Genomic DNA, 13,511 nt, shown 5'->3' with positions numbered 1-13,511 from the left:
AATTTGTCCATTTTTTCCAGGTTGTCCATGTTATTGTCATAGAGTTGCTTGTAGTAGTCTCTTAGGATGCTTTCTATTTCTGCGGTGTCTGTTGTAACTTCTTTTTCATTTTTAATTTTATTGATTTGAGTCCTCTCCCTCTTTTTCTTGATGAGTCTGGCTAATGGTTTATCAATTTTGTTTATCTTGTCAAAGAACTAGCTTTTAGTTTTATTGATATTTGCTATTGTTTTGTTTGTTTCTATTTCATTTATTTCTGCTCTGATCTTTATGATTTCTTTCCTTCTATTAACTTTGGTTTTGTTTGTTCTTTCTCTAATTCCTTTAGGTGTAAGTTTAGATTGTTTATTTGAGATTTTTCTTGTTTCTTGAGGTAGGCTTGTATAGCTATAAACTTCCCTCTTAGAACTGCGTTTGCTGCATCCCGTAGGTTTTGGATCATCGTATTTTCATTGTCATTTTTCTCTAGGCATTTTTTGATTTCCTCTTTGATTTCTTCAGTGATCTCTTGGTTATTTAGTAACGTATTGTTCAGCCTCCAAGTGCTTGTGTTTTTTACGTTTTTTTCCCTGTAGGTCATTTCTAATCTCATTGCGTTGTGGTCAGAAAAGGTGCTTGATATGATTTCAGTTTTCTTAAATTTACTGAGGCTTGATTTGTGACCCAAGATGTGATCTATCCTGGAGAATGTTCTGTGTACACTTGAGAAGAAAGTGTAATCTGCTGTTTTTGGATGGAATGTCCTATAAATATCAATTAAATCTATCTGGTCTATTGTGTCATTTAAAGCTTCTGTTTCCTTATTTATTTTCATTTTGGATGATCTGTCCATTGGTGTAAGTGAGGTGTTAAAGTCCCCCACTATTATTGTGTTACTGTCGATTTCCTCTTTTATAGCTGTTAGCAGTTGCCTTATGTATTGAGGTGCTCCTATGTTGGGTGCATATATATTTTTTTAATTGTTATATCTTCTTCTTGGATTGATCCCTTGATCATTATGTAGTGTCCTTTCTTGTCTCTTGTAACGTTCTTTATTTTAAAGTCTATTTTATCTGATATGAGTATAGCTACTCCAGCTTTCTTTTGATTTCCATTTGCATGGAATATCTTTTTCCATCCCTTCACTTTTAGTCTGTATGTGTCCCTAGGTCTGAAGTGGGTATCTTGTAGACAGCATATATATGGGTCTTGTTTTTGTATCCATTCAGCAAGCCTGTGTCTTTTGGTTGGATCATTTAATCCACTCATGTTTAAGGTAATTATCGATATGTATGTTCCTATGACCTTTTTCTTGATTGTGTTGGGTTTGTTTTTGTAGGTCCTTTTCTTCTCCTGTGTTTCCTACTTAGAGAAGTTCCTTTAGCATTTGTTGTAGAGCTGGTTTGGTGGTGCTGAATCCTCTTAGCTTTTGCCTGTCTGTAAAGCTTTTGATTTCTCCATCGAATCTGAATGAGATCCCTGCTGGGTAGAGTAATCTTCGTTGTAGGTTTTTCCCTTTCATCACTTTAAATATGTCCTGCCACTCCCTTCTGGCTTGCAGAGTTTCTGCTGAAAAATCAGCTGTTAACCTTACGGAGATTCCCCTGTATGTTGTTTGTTGCTTTTCCCTTACCGCTTTTAATATTTTTTCTTTGTATTTAATTTTTGATAGCTTGATTAGTATGTGTCTCGGTGTGTTTCTCTTTGGGTTTATCCTGTATGGTACTCTCTGTGCTTCCTGGACTTGATTAACTATTTCCTTTCTCATGTTAGGGAAGTTTTAGAGTATAATCTCTTCAAGTATTTTCTCAGACCCTTTCTTTTTCTCTTCTTCTTCTCTGACCCCTCCAATTCGGATGTTGGTGTGTTTAATGTTGTCCCAGAGGTCTCTGAGACTGTCCTCAATTCTTTTCATTGTTTTTTCTTTATTCTGCTCCCTGGCAGTTAGTTCCACCATTTTATCTTTCAGCTCACTTATCCATTCTTCTGCCTCAGTTATTCTGCTATTGATTCCTTCTAGAGTATTTTTAATTTCAGTAATTGTGTTGTTCATCACTGTTTGCTCTTTAGTTCTTCTAGAACCTTGTTAAATGTTTCTTGTATTTTCTCCATTCTATTTCCGAGATTTTGGATCATCTTTACTATCATTACTCTGAATTGTTTTTCAGGTAGGTTGCCTATTTCATCTTCATTTATTTGGTGTTGTAGGATTTTACCTTGCTCCTTCGTCTGTAACATACTTTTTTGTCATTTCTTTTTTTTTTTTTTTTTTTGATGGGTGGTGCGCTATTCCTGTCTTTCTGGTTGTTTGGCTGAGACGTCCAGCACTGGAGTTTGCAGGCAGTTGGATAGATCCAGGTCTTGGTGCTGAGATGAGGACCTCCGTGAGGCCTCACTCCAATTGATATTCCATGGGGTCCGAGGTTCTCTATTAGTCCAGTGGTTTGGACTTGGAGCTCCCACCACAGGCGCTCAGGCCCCACCTCCGGCCTGGGAACCAAGATTCCGCAAGGTTTGTGGCATTGTAAAAAAAAAAAAAAAAAAAAGTAAAAGAAAGAAAGAAAAAAAGCAGTACAATATCAAAGAATAAAAAACAAAATAAAATTAGAAAGATAAAAGACTTATTAGGAAAGGTAAAAATATAAAAGAATCAACAACAGTGAATCAAGAAACAGAACCCTGATCTAAAAAGAGGAAAAAATAAAAAATAAATAAATAAAAAATAAATCCTTGGCTCTGGGGGTGGAGTTTAGGCAGGGGTGGAACCTAGGCAGGGGCAGGGTTTAGGGTGGGGCGGGACCTAGGCAGATGTGGCGGGGTGACGTTTGAGCATACAGCGGAGCCTAGGCGGGGCGACGGTTCAAGTGTGGGTGGGGCTTCTGCTTAGGACCCGAGCAGAAGGGGAGGGGCAGCACATTGAAAGGAGGGCCTCCAGAGTGTGGGGGTTCCGGAGTTTGGAGGTGGGGCCCTGAGTGAGGGTGTGTGGGTGGGGTTTAGGCCCAGCGCATTGGAGGGGTTCTCAGAGTTTAGAGATGGGGCTCTGGGTGGGGGTGTAGGGGTAGGCCTTGGGTTCTGCAGGGCAGGAGTGAGGCTCGGAGGGCAGAGGATTAGACCCAGGAGCCCAATAGGCTCCCCAGTGCCTAAGTGGACTAGGAAAGCACTGGCTGCATTCCCTTCCATTCCTTTGCTCCCCTCCCCCACTGTCTCCCCCAGGGTCTCCTGTGTCACCACTGGACCCCTAGGCTTGGGTGGGTCCCGCTAGGTGTTGGAATTCCTCCCCTCCCCCAGCCACCCCTCAGGGGTGCCAGTCCCGGAGGTCTGGCCTTTACTTTTGCTCCCCTTTCCCTCCCGCCCACTCCCTCAGGACCCGTGCAGCTGGAGGAGGTCTAGGTGGGCAGAGGATCAGGCCCAGGATCTCAGCAGGGTCCTGGTGGCCCAAGTGGGCAGGGGAAACCTGGCCATGCTCCCTATTGATTCTCTGCCCTCTCAGTGGTTCCCCAATCTCCCCCTTCAGGTGTGGGATCCCTTCCCCTCCCCCAGCCGCCCCTCTGGGGCGCCAGTCTCGTCCTGCCTCCACTTCTCCTCCCCCTTCACTCCTCTCACACCCCATGTCCTACCCGGTCACTGGGGGTTCCTCCCATCCCCTTAGGTGTCCTTGGTCCCCCACCGGTGCCTGGTAGGTGCCCTAGTTGTGAGGAGATGAGAATCCCGCGTCCTTCTAATACGCCATCTTTACTCCACCCTGTATTCCATAGATTTTGAATCATTGTGTTTCCATTTTCATTTGTCTGCAGATATATTTTTATTGACTCTTTGATTTCTTCAGTGACCCAGTGGTTCTGTAGCAGCATATTGTAAGCCTCCATGTGTTTGTGTTTTTTGCAGTTTTTTTTTCTTGTAATCGATTTCTCGTCTCATACTGTTATGATCAGAAAAGATGCTTGATTTGATTTCATTCTTTTCAAATTTATTAAGGTTTGTTTTGTGGTCTAGCATGTTATCTATTCTGGGGAATATTCCATATGCACTTGAAAAGAATGTGTATTCTGCTGCTGATGGATGGAATGAATATACATATAAGTCCATTTGATCTAATGTGTCATTTAAAGCCTGTGTTTCCTTATTGATTTTCTGTCGGATGATCTGTCATTGATGTAAGTGGGATTTAAAGTCCCCTGCTATTACTGTGTTATTGTCAGTTTCTCCCTTTATTTTTGTATTAACTTTTTGTATTTAAGTGCTTCTATGTTGAGTGCATTTAGATTTACAATTGTTATATCTTCTTGTTGGATTGCTCCCTTGAGTGTTATGTAATGTCCTTTGTCTCTTGTAACAGTCTTTATTTTAAAGTCTATTTTGATGTAAGTATTGGTACCCCAGCTTTTTTGTTTGTTTGTTTCCATTTGCATGGAAGACCTTTTTCCATTCCCTCACTTTCAATGTGTGTGTGCCTTTAGATCTTAAGTGGGTCTATTATATGCAGCTTATATAGAGGTCTTATTTTTTTTTTTTTTTTTAACAATTTAGCCGTTTGGTGCATTTAGTTTGTTAACACTTAATGTAATTATTGATAGATGTGTACTTACTGTCATTTTGTTAATTGTTTTCTGGTTGTTTTTGTAGTTTTTTGGTAGCACTGCCCAGTAGAAATATAATGCAAGTCACATATATGAGCTATGTATGTAATTTCTAGTTGCCACATAAAGAACTAAAAAGAAACAGGTGGAAATAGTTTTAATAATATATTTTATTTAATCCATTGTTATTCAAAATATTATTTCAATATATAATCAAAATGAAAATTATTAATGAGACATATTATATATATTTTTTGTACTAAGCCTTTTAAGCCTGGTATGTATATTACTCTTTACCACCTCTTAGTTCAAACTAGTCATATTCCAAATGCTCAATAGTCACATTTGGTTAATGGCTACTATATTGGACAGTACACCTCTACACAGTGGGAATGAAGTATGGAAAAAGAAGTACAGAGGAGAGAGAGAGAAACAGTACTGTCAGTAGTGAGGTTTTTGGTTTCATTCCTTGAGGTTTGAGGACCTGTCTTGTCTCTAACTCCTATGACCAGCTGTTCTTTGGAGTTTTTGAGCCTTTCCAATAGTTTTCCAATAAATAATCTTTTTTGCTTAAGTGAGTATCATTTGGGTTTCTGTCCTTTATGATCAGAAAAATCTTGACTTGTACATGAAGACATTATTGTCTCCATTTTTTTTAGATGAGGAAACTAAAGCTGAGAGAAGTTAACTGCGTTACGTGGGTTACCTTATCTGTATGTGGCAGGGCACAGGGTTTCAGTTCAGGTTTGTCTCACTTGAAAGCCCAGGCTCCTTCCACCACAAGAAGTTGTCATGGAAGCTAGCAGTAGAGCAGACCTGTTTCTTCACATAAAGGGGTGGAACTTTATTCTTACATATTCAAAGGTCAACAAGTTCTTTCTAGCCTCTTATAGTGGAATTATGAAAATACTTCTTTTTTTGACAGGAACTTTTTGGTAGGAACATATTCTACCTCCACCCCTCTCTAAAAAGTTACTTCAGCAAGTCACTTGGCCGTGAATGGAACCTGCTTCAGTCCTCCATATCTTGTGGTCACATATGTGCTGCCTTGTATACTGGTGGAGTCATCCAACCTTGTTTCATTTGAAATCTATTACAGCCTCTCCAGGCAGCTTTATTAGCACCTCTAAACAATTACATCATTAAAGAGCAAGACTTATGAACCCTGTTAAGGCTGCGTAAGATCTGTTTTCCACCCTGAATATAGTTAAGCAAGATCTCACAATAATTCTAGAATGATTCAGTCTTTTCTCGGTGCCATAACTGATGTTGCAAAAGACTGGAAATCAACATGAGGCTATTCTTTTTTGTTTTTCAGTCCAATACTCTGCTGTTCAGTTGATAGTTGATCCATTTTAGGAAATTGTCATAATCCCATGTGTTGATAATTAACATGCACAGAGCTGGGGTTTTATGCTAGAACACTCAGGCAATCCATAAACTGAGTAAAAAAATTTATATTTGATGGCACAGAGCTAGACATTCAACTTAATTTATTTACCTTGTTAGCACACTATCAGATGTTTCATTATTAGACAATAACATAACAGTTCAAGGCAGTTTAACTTCAGTGGATAATGTGACATAAAGCTCCCCAAAATTAAAATCTACAAAGCAAGAGTGCTGTCGTATTTACAAGTGTGACGTCTGAACCTGCTACCACCATCACATCTCTTATTCAGAAATTCCATCCATGCCTCTTTTATGCCATGTATTAAAATTTTAAGAAAAAAAGATAATACGTTCACATTAAGGGTCTTCCCATTCATGATCCTGTCATATAGCTCTTGCTGCACACCCACAGTTTCTACAGTTGGCAGCCAGTTCTTAGTGCTGTGGGAACTCTGCTCATGAGATCCTGGCCATGATGAGAGTCACCTCCTTGGATCTGGTTCTTCTTTAATCTCCTCTCTATTTTCTAAGCCTAAGTAGTCTGGTTCTTTCCTTTCTTAGGTGTAGGATGTAAGAAAGGAAACTACATCTGCACACACACTCAGTTTGGAGGGGCTCCTGGGGTAGCTGGCAAAGCTCTGTTTCTTGACCTGGTTGGTTCTTTCCAGGGTGTTTGCCTTTTAGTAATTCACTAAGCTATAGATACTTTTTTGTGTCAGTTTCAGTATTTGTAGTTGTATTTTTCAATAAGAAGGTAAAATAATAAAAATAAAAACAATGTATTGAATGTAGACAGTTTTTTTTTTCATTTACATATCCATGTTGTATTTTATTGCTTTGGCACAAAGACTATTGCAACGTGCACAAGGAAAGATCAGCTATGATGTAATTTTCACTTAAAATGAGTTTCTGCTTATAACATAGACAATTTTCTGGAGGGCATTAAAAAAACAATTATCTGAGTCATATAAGAACATTTGATTAAGTTTTAGATTAACCAACATTGCCTTTTAAATAGCTAGTGAGAAATAAGAATGATACAATTTACATATATGTCAAAGTCTACCGTAAGTAAATTGTATTTTTCTAGACTTGATATTTAGAGAATAATAATACTAACATTAGTATTTAATTATTGGGTGCCTGCTATGCCTTGAACTGTTCCAGATGATTTAAATATTTCATTTAAATAACATATCAGGTCTATGTGCTAAGTAGTACTATTAATGTCAGAGTCAAATATTTTCAGGAAGATTAAATCAGTTTCTCAAGGTCTCTAAAATGGTAAGCCAAAGAGGAACACTTTGGTCAGAGGTGAATGTAGACAGTTTTAAGGAATTATATTTTATCTCCATTTATCCTGCCTAGTCTTATCTTTTGCTAAGAAACTCAGGGCTGTGAAATCTATTATATTGTAAGGAAATCCCCTTCAGAGCCATCCTTGGGAAGGGGTCCATCCATTCAACAAATATTATTGAATTGTTACTGTGTTAGGCACTGTACTTGATGCTGAGGATATACATGGTGGAAAACATGATATATGTGATCTGTGTCCTCACTGTGCTTTCTAATCATATGAATGATACCACAGGTTAAAAGGCTATTTATTCTTTAGTATACTCTTTGGGAATATTGTCATAAAGATTTATATGTATATCTGAAGTCATTCTTCTTGGTAGACATTTATCCCATAGGTAGCACAGCAGTTATTTACTATTGCATAATAAATTATTCCAAAACTTAGTGCCTTGAACCAGTGAACATTCATTACGTCATAGCTTCTCTGGGTTAGGAATTTGGGAGTCACTTAGCTGTGAGTTTCCAGCTCAGAGTCTTTCATGTGGTTGCTGTCAGGATGTTGGCAATAATGTAGTCATCTGAAGGTTTATCTGGGCCTGGAGCATCCGCTTCCAGGATGGCTCGCTCTCAGGGCTGTTGGCGGGAGGGCTTGATTCCTTATCACATGGGCCTCTCTATAGGCTGCTTGAGTGTCCTCACAACATGGCACCTGACTTTCTCCAGGGTAAGCAATCTGAGAGAGTAAGGAAGAAGCTTTGGACCTAGTGTCTGAAGTCACACAGTGTCACTTCCCTTCGTTCACTTCTTTAGTAGTGGCTTAAGTCCAGCCCATACTTAAGAAGAAGAGAATTAAGCTCTAATTCTTTTTAAATTTTATTTATTTATTTATTTATTTTTGGCTGTGTTGGGTCTTCATTTCTGTGTGAGGGCTTTCTCTAGTTGTGGCAAGTGGAGGCCACTCTTCATCGCAGTGCGCGGGCCTCTCACTATCGCGGCCTCTCTTGTTGCAGAGCACAGGCTCCAGACGCGCAGGCTCAGTAGTTGTGGCTCACGGGCCTAGTTGCTCCGCGGCATGTGGGATCTTCCCAGACCAGGGCTCGAACCCGTGTCCCCTGCATTGGCAGTCAGAATCTTAACCACTGCACCACCAGGGAAGCCCAAGGCTGTAATTCTTGAAGGCAGGAGTTTCAAGGAATTTGTGAACATATTTTAAAACCACCACAGGAAGTAAGTAGGTAAATTGGGAGATAGAAAGACAGGTAAATACTAGGACCTGAAAGCTTATGAGCATTATGTTATCCCTGTATCCCTCTACTTACTTACATCAATCTTACATTCCAACCATACCAAACAATTAGCTTGAATGTCACTCTTCCTTGGTTTTGTGTCTTCTTCAGTCTGGAATCCTCTGTGTTACAGTTTCTACCTGTTGAAATCTTACCCATCAGATGTGTGGCCTTATACCACTGTTACTTCTAGGAGGAGTGAAAGTTTGAGGAAAGGCCTAAAGGTAGACAAGTTTGAATTCTGTTCAAGGAAAAACAAGATTGTTGAGTGTGGAATGCCAGACTAAAGGGTTTGAACTTCATTTAGTACGTGCTCAAAAGTCAGTGGCAAGGTACAGTCAAAGTGATGCCTTAAGATTTCACTGCGGATGGCACACGGAGGCAAGGAGCATAGGTTAGAGGAGACAGCAACAGTCTAGAAGGGAAGTGATACACTGGCAGTGGTACATAGGAAGGAAAGGATGATGTTTGTGAGTTTAAGCCCCTTATGGCAGACTTAGTCTAATTCACCTTTGTATTTCCCTGCATTCTGGTGTACCATCCTGAACACAGTATATACTCAGGAAGAATTTGCTTTTGAAGAAAAAAACACATATGTGTAGGTATATAGTATCTGTAGAATGATTTCATGGCAGTGTAGATGAATATTCACTTGTATATTATTCAAGTGAACTCTCCCTTTTCTACTGATTTTTTAAAAAAGAAACATTATGATCCACATTATAGCAATTAAAATCTTAAATCTAAAGAAAACATGAAAAAGGAAATATAATTCTAGAACTCATTCTATTTTTATTTGGTATATATAGTTTACTTGGTGTGATGAGACTAGCCTAATAAAGGATAGAAACAGACTTCTGATTATGTAATAGCCTGCAATTATTTTTATGACTATTGCATTCCAGTCTTCTTATGCAATATTTACAATGTACATGTGTGGCAAGGGCACAAAATACAAGTTCTAACAATCTTAACCGTAAATCAGAATCAAGTCACGCAATGTAACATTTGTGAACTTACTTGGCTGAGGCAGACAACCTTTGTTAAGAATGCATAAAATTCTAAGTTTACAACTCTGTGGTAGATTTGAGGTTTTAAGTTCTAAAATTTAATTACCCTTCCCACCCTATAATTAATTCTGCCAAGACATTTTGATATTGGTTTAATTGTGAAGATGGGGGAAAACTTGTATATTACATTTTGGAAAAAAAATGAAATGTTTTAAATATTGTATGCATGTGATGAGAATTTCAGCAGATTATGGCTACAAAAGATTATGATTCAGCCTGAAAACATAACCTATGGAAAATCATCAACTGTGCAGAATGAGCTCTTCCAGATGACAGATCTTACTAGGAAAACCTGCCAATAAAAGAGAGAATGCTAGAAGAAAAAGAATCCTCTTGACTTTCAACATATGGCCTCGACACTGACATTCTTATAGCTTTTAGTTTATAGCAACCCAAAATAACTGGGTTGATAAAAACCAAAAAAATGAATGCATGAAAAAAAAAAAACCAACTCTGCTCTGATTTTTTTTCTTTTATTTCAGAGGACTTTTTTTTAATCTTTTATTTTATATTGGAGTATAGTTGATTAACAATGTTGCAGTAGTTTCAGGTATACAGCAGAGTGAGTCACTTATACATATACATGTATCTATTCTTTTTCAAATTCTTTTCCCATTTAGGTTATTAAAGAGTATTGAGCAGAGTTCCCTGTGCTATACAGTAGGTCCTTGTTGGTTATCTGTTTTAAATGTAGCAGTGTGGGGACTTCCCTGGTGGTCCAGTGGTTAAGAATCTGCCTTCCAATGCAGTGGATGTGGGTTCGATCCCTGGTTGGAGAACTAAGATCCCACATGCCGCGGGACAACTGAGCCTGCGTGTTGCAACTAAGACCCGACGCAGCCAAATTAATTAATTAATTAATTAATTAATTTAAAAAATCTATAGGCCTAATGCTTTAAATAAATAAATAAATAAATATAGCGATGTGTACGTGTCAATCCCAAACTCCCAATCTATCCCTTCCTCCACCCTTCCCCCCGGTGACCATAAGTTTTTTCTCTAAGTCAGAGGATGTTTTTAATGGAGTAAGTATGAACGTGTCTGTGTATGACGGTGATGAAGGGGTACATCTTCATTATATTTTCACCTTTCAGGATAATAGAGACTCCTAGCAAACTGAAAATAAAGACAAATATCCATATAAATTTATGCATTCGTGAGAAAACTTGAATCATTGCCTACTATCCTCTTTATTGGTTCTCTCAGCTACATACTCCCTGCATTGGTCCTTTTCTTCCCCTGTCTTCTTTCCAGGGATCTCGCTTTTTATCCCTTTCTTTAGTTCAACCTTTCGACACTGCTTAAAAAGAAAGGGGCCACTTGAGATGATCGGTTTACTTCCTTGGTACTCTACAGATTATACAATATGTCTAAAAGTTCTGTGATTGTTAGCTCATGTATTCATTTTCACTTTCGTTCAATATTGAGTACCTACTGTGTGCCAACCACTGTAGTAGAGAAACCCATAGTTTATAGGATAAATCCTGTCTGATGTATTGATATTTCCAGATATCTGTGGAATATAATGGATCAAAGAGTTAGTTACAGAAAGTTAAAAGTATAGGTCAAGTCTACCTCTAATATTTCCTTCCCTGAAATGGAACAAACTCAGATAGTCATTCCCTCTAGAGAGCTCTTAGTTTCTCCTAAGTTCCATTAAGGTTGCCCACCAGCATGGGGATTGTGGTGCTAGTTTAGAGCAGGATTGGCCCAACAAGAAGATTAACTGCCAAGTAACTGCAAAGCAGTGGATAAATGCAAACACACAAAAGTGTCAATGTTCCAGCTCTGCTGATTACTAATTGTTTGCCTTGGTACATCCACAGTTACAACCTACTTCAGAGAGTGGCTCTGAAGATTAAATGAGTTGATACCTGTAACTGGTTAGTTCAGGGACCACCACAGAGCACTCTAGGCATGTTACTTATTATCATTCCTATTACTATGATTGTTACAAAAAAGAATTCTTAAAATAACAGGACAAATATTTACTAACTACTATGATTTACAAACAAATCCAAGCCTAGATGTTACAATAAATAAACTCAAAAGAGTTAGACCTACTTTAAGGCACAGTTTCAAATAGCTTCATTAAACCTAACCGTAATCAAAGTACTTTTTCACTCTGTTTTCTCTAGGAAAGTCTTTCTTTAAGAAAATCTTTTAATCTTTTTTAATTCGCACGAAGCTTTCTCGTGTCTTTTTCTGCTTGCTCCGGGGTGCTATGAAAACTTACCCCTTTGTTAGCTAACCTGAAAGTTTGTATTTATGGTAGCTCCTATTCTGATGCCCCACTCATGTCTCTTTTTTCCTATGGAGAGAAAATACTTTGTTATCTCTTACTTCCAATGCCCACACCTTGGCTGTCTTCAAAAATTCCCAGGTAATTATTAATTTTGACCAGTAAAAAAAGAAAACTAGAACATTAGATCACATAGGAAGCATCATCCTGTTTTATCCCCAGTTACAGGAAAAACTCACTTACTACTGTAGTCTCTGAAGTACCTTCCTTATTAATCTTAAATTGTCGACAGCTTGGCTTTGCACTGGCAAAGATATTTGCTTAAAGAGATTATGCATTCCTCTATTTTTATGGATATTAAGAAGCAGGTAGTGTTTCAAATGTAAAGTTCATTGGACTTTACTCTCAAGTAAAAGTTACACTCAGTATGGGTGCACTTTAGTTTTTGTAAATTATACCTTTAAAATAAAAAAAAAGGTGCTAAATCCAGGTAGGCCCTAGGCAAGAGCTCAAGCTTGTAGTCAGACAGCCTGTGCCGGAACTACAGCTACACGCCCACCACTTACTGTGGAACCTTGGTGGATTACTCAGACCCATTAAGCTTCAGTTTTCTTAATTATAAAGTAGTAATATCTGTCCGAAATGTCACCTATTAAGAGCACTCTCCCGTGACTTCCTGTGCCCCATCCCAATCACACCTTCTTCCTCACTTCAAAAGTAAGCACTGCCCTGACTTTTTAGGAAGAAGCCCTTGAGATTCCTTATGGTTTCATCACCCAAGTGTGTATCCCTCAACTATATTTGTGTCTTACCTGTTGTTTTAAATTTGATGTGTCTTTTAAGTCTTTTTTTGTCTACAGGTTCCTTTTTTATTCTTTACTTTTTTTGTTGTTGTTGTCAAGAACCCAGGTCACTTACTTGTAGAGTTTCCCACAGTCTAGATTTTGCTGATTGCAGACTCATTGTGCTGTGAAGCATGTTCCTATGTATTTCCTGCAAATCGGCAGCTGAATCGAAAGGCTTAATCAGATCTGGGTTTAATTCCTTTGGCAAGACTATAGGTGGTAGTGTGTTCTTTTATCAAGAGGCACGTAAATGTCTGGTTGTCACTCTTTTTGTGAAGGTAGCAGCCATTGGTGCTTAATGCTTAGATCCATTAATTCATTGGGGGTTGCAAATGGTGATGCTGTAATTTTATCATTCTATGTATTAGCTGGAATAATTGAATAAGGAGATGCTTTCTCTCATCTACTATTTGGTTATCCAGTGATACAGTTCATATGGGAAAGGCAGGTTCAAAATCACTGAATTCCAACCCCCCCCAATTTTGTTTCTATAATGCAACTCTGTTCGTTTAAATTTAATTCTTAGTCTCTTCCTACCAATTTACATAATGATTAAATTCCTGAGAAGTAGTTAAGATTTTCTCATGTTATGTTACAGTGGTTTGAGGGGGAAAACAGCTTGGGTTTAGTTCCTTTGGTAAAACTATAGGTGTTCTTGCCTTATTCTTTGAACAGTAAAGAAAATTTGTGGGAAGCAGACTATGTTGAAAACTTGTTGATGCAACACAGTGATTTACAGTGTTCAGTTGTGCTCACTCTCAACCTGATGCATCTGTAAACTCTGGGCGGTGCTCTCTGGCTGTGTTGCACCCACGCTCTCT

At 38.4% G+C, this 13,511-nt stretch overlaps 1 protein-coding gene across 3 annotated transcripts in view; it reads left to right on the top strand.

Annotated features, from left to right (window-relative positions):
* Positions 1-13,511, top strand: part of BABAM2 (BRISC and BRCA1 A complex member 2) — a 444,468-nt gene that overhangs the window by 174,726 nt on the left and 256,231 nt on the right. The window lies entirely within an intron of this gene.

This window comes from Balaenoptera ricei, chromosome 13, assembly GCF_028023285.1.
Source record: "Balaenoptera ricei isolate mBalRic1 chromosome 13, mBalRic1.hap2, whole genome shotgun sequence".
NCBI classification, from domain to species: domain Eukaryota; kingdom Metazoa; phylum Chordata; class Mammalia; order Artiodactyla; family Balaenopteridae; genus Balaenoptera; species Balaenoptera ricei.
The sequence above is the reverse complement of the archived record's forward strand: the minus strand, read 5'-3'. Positions and strand labels throughout refer to the sequence as shown.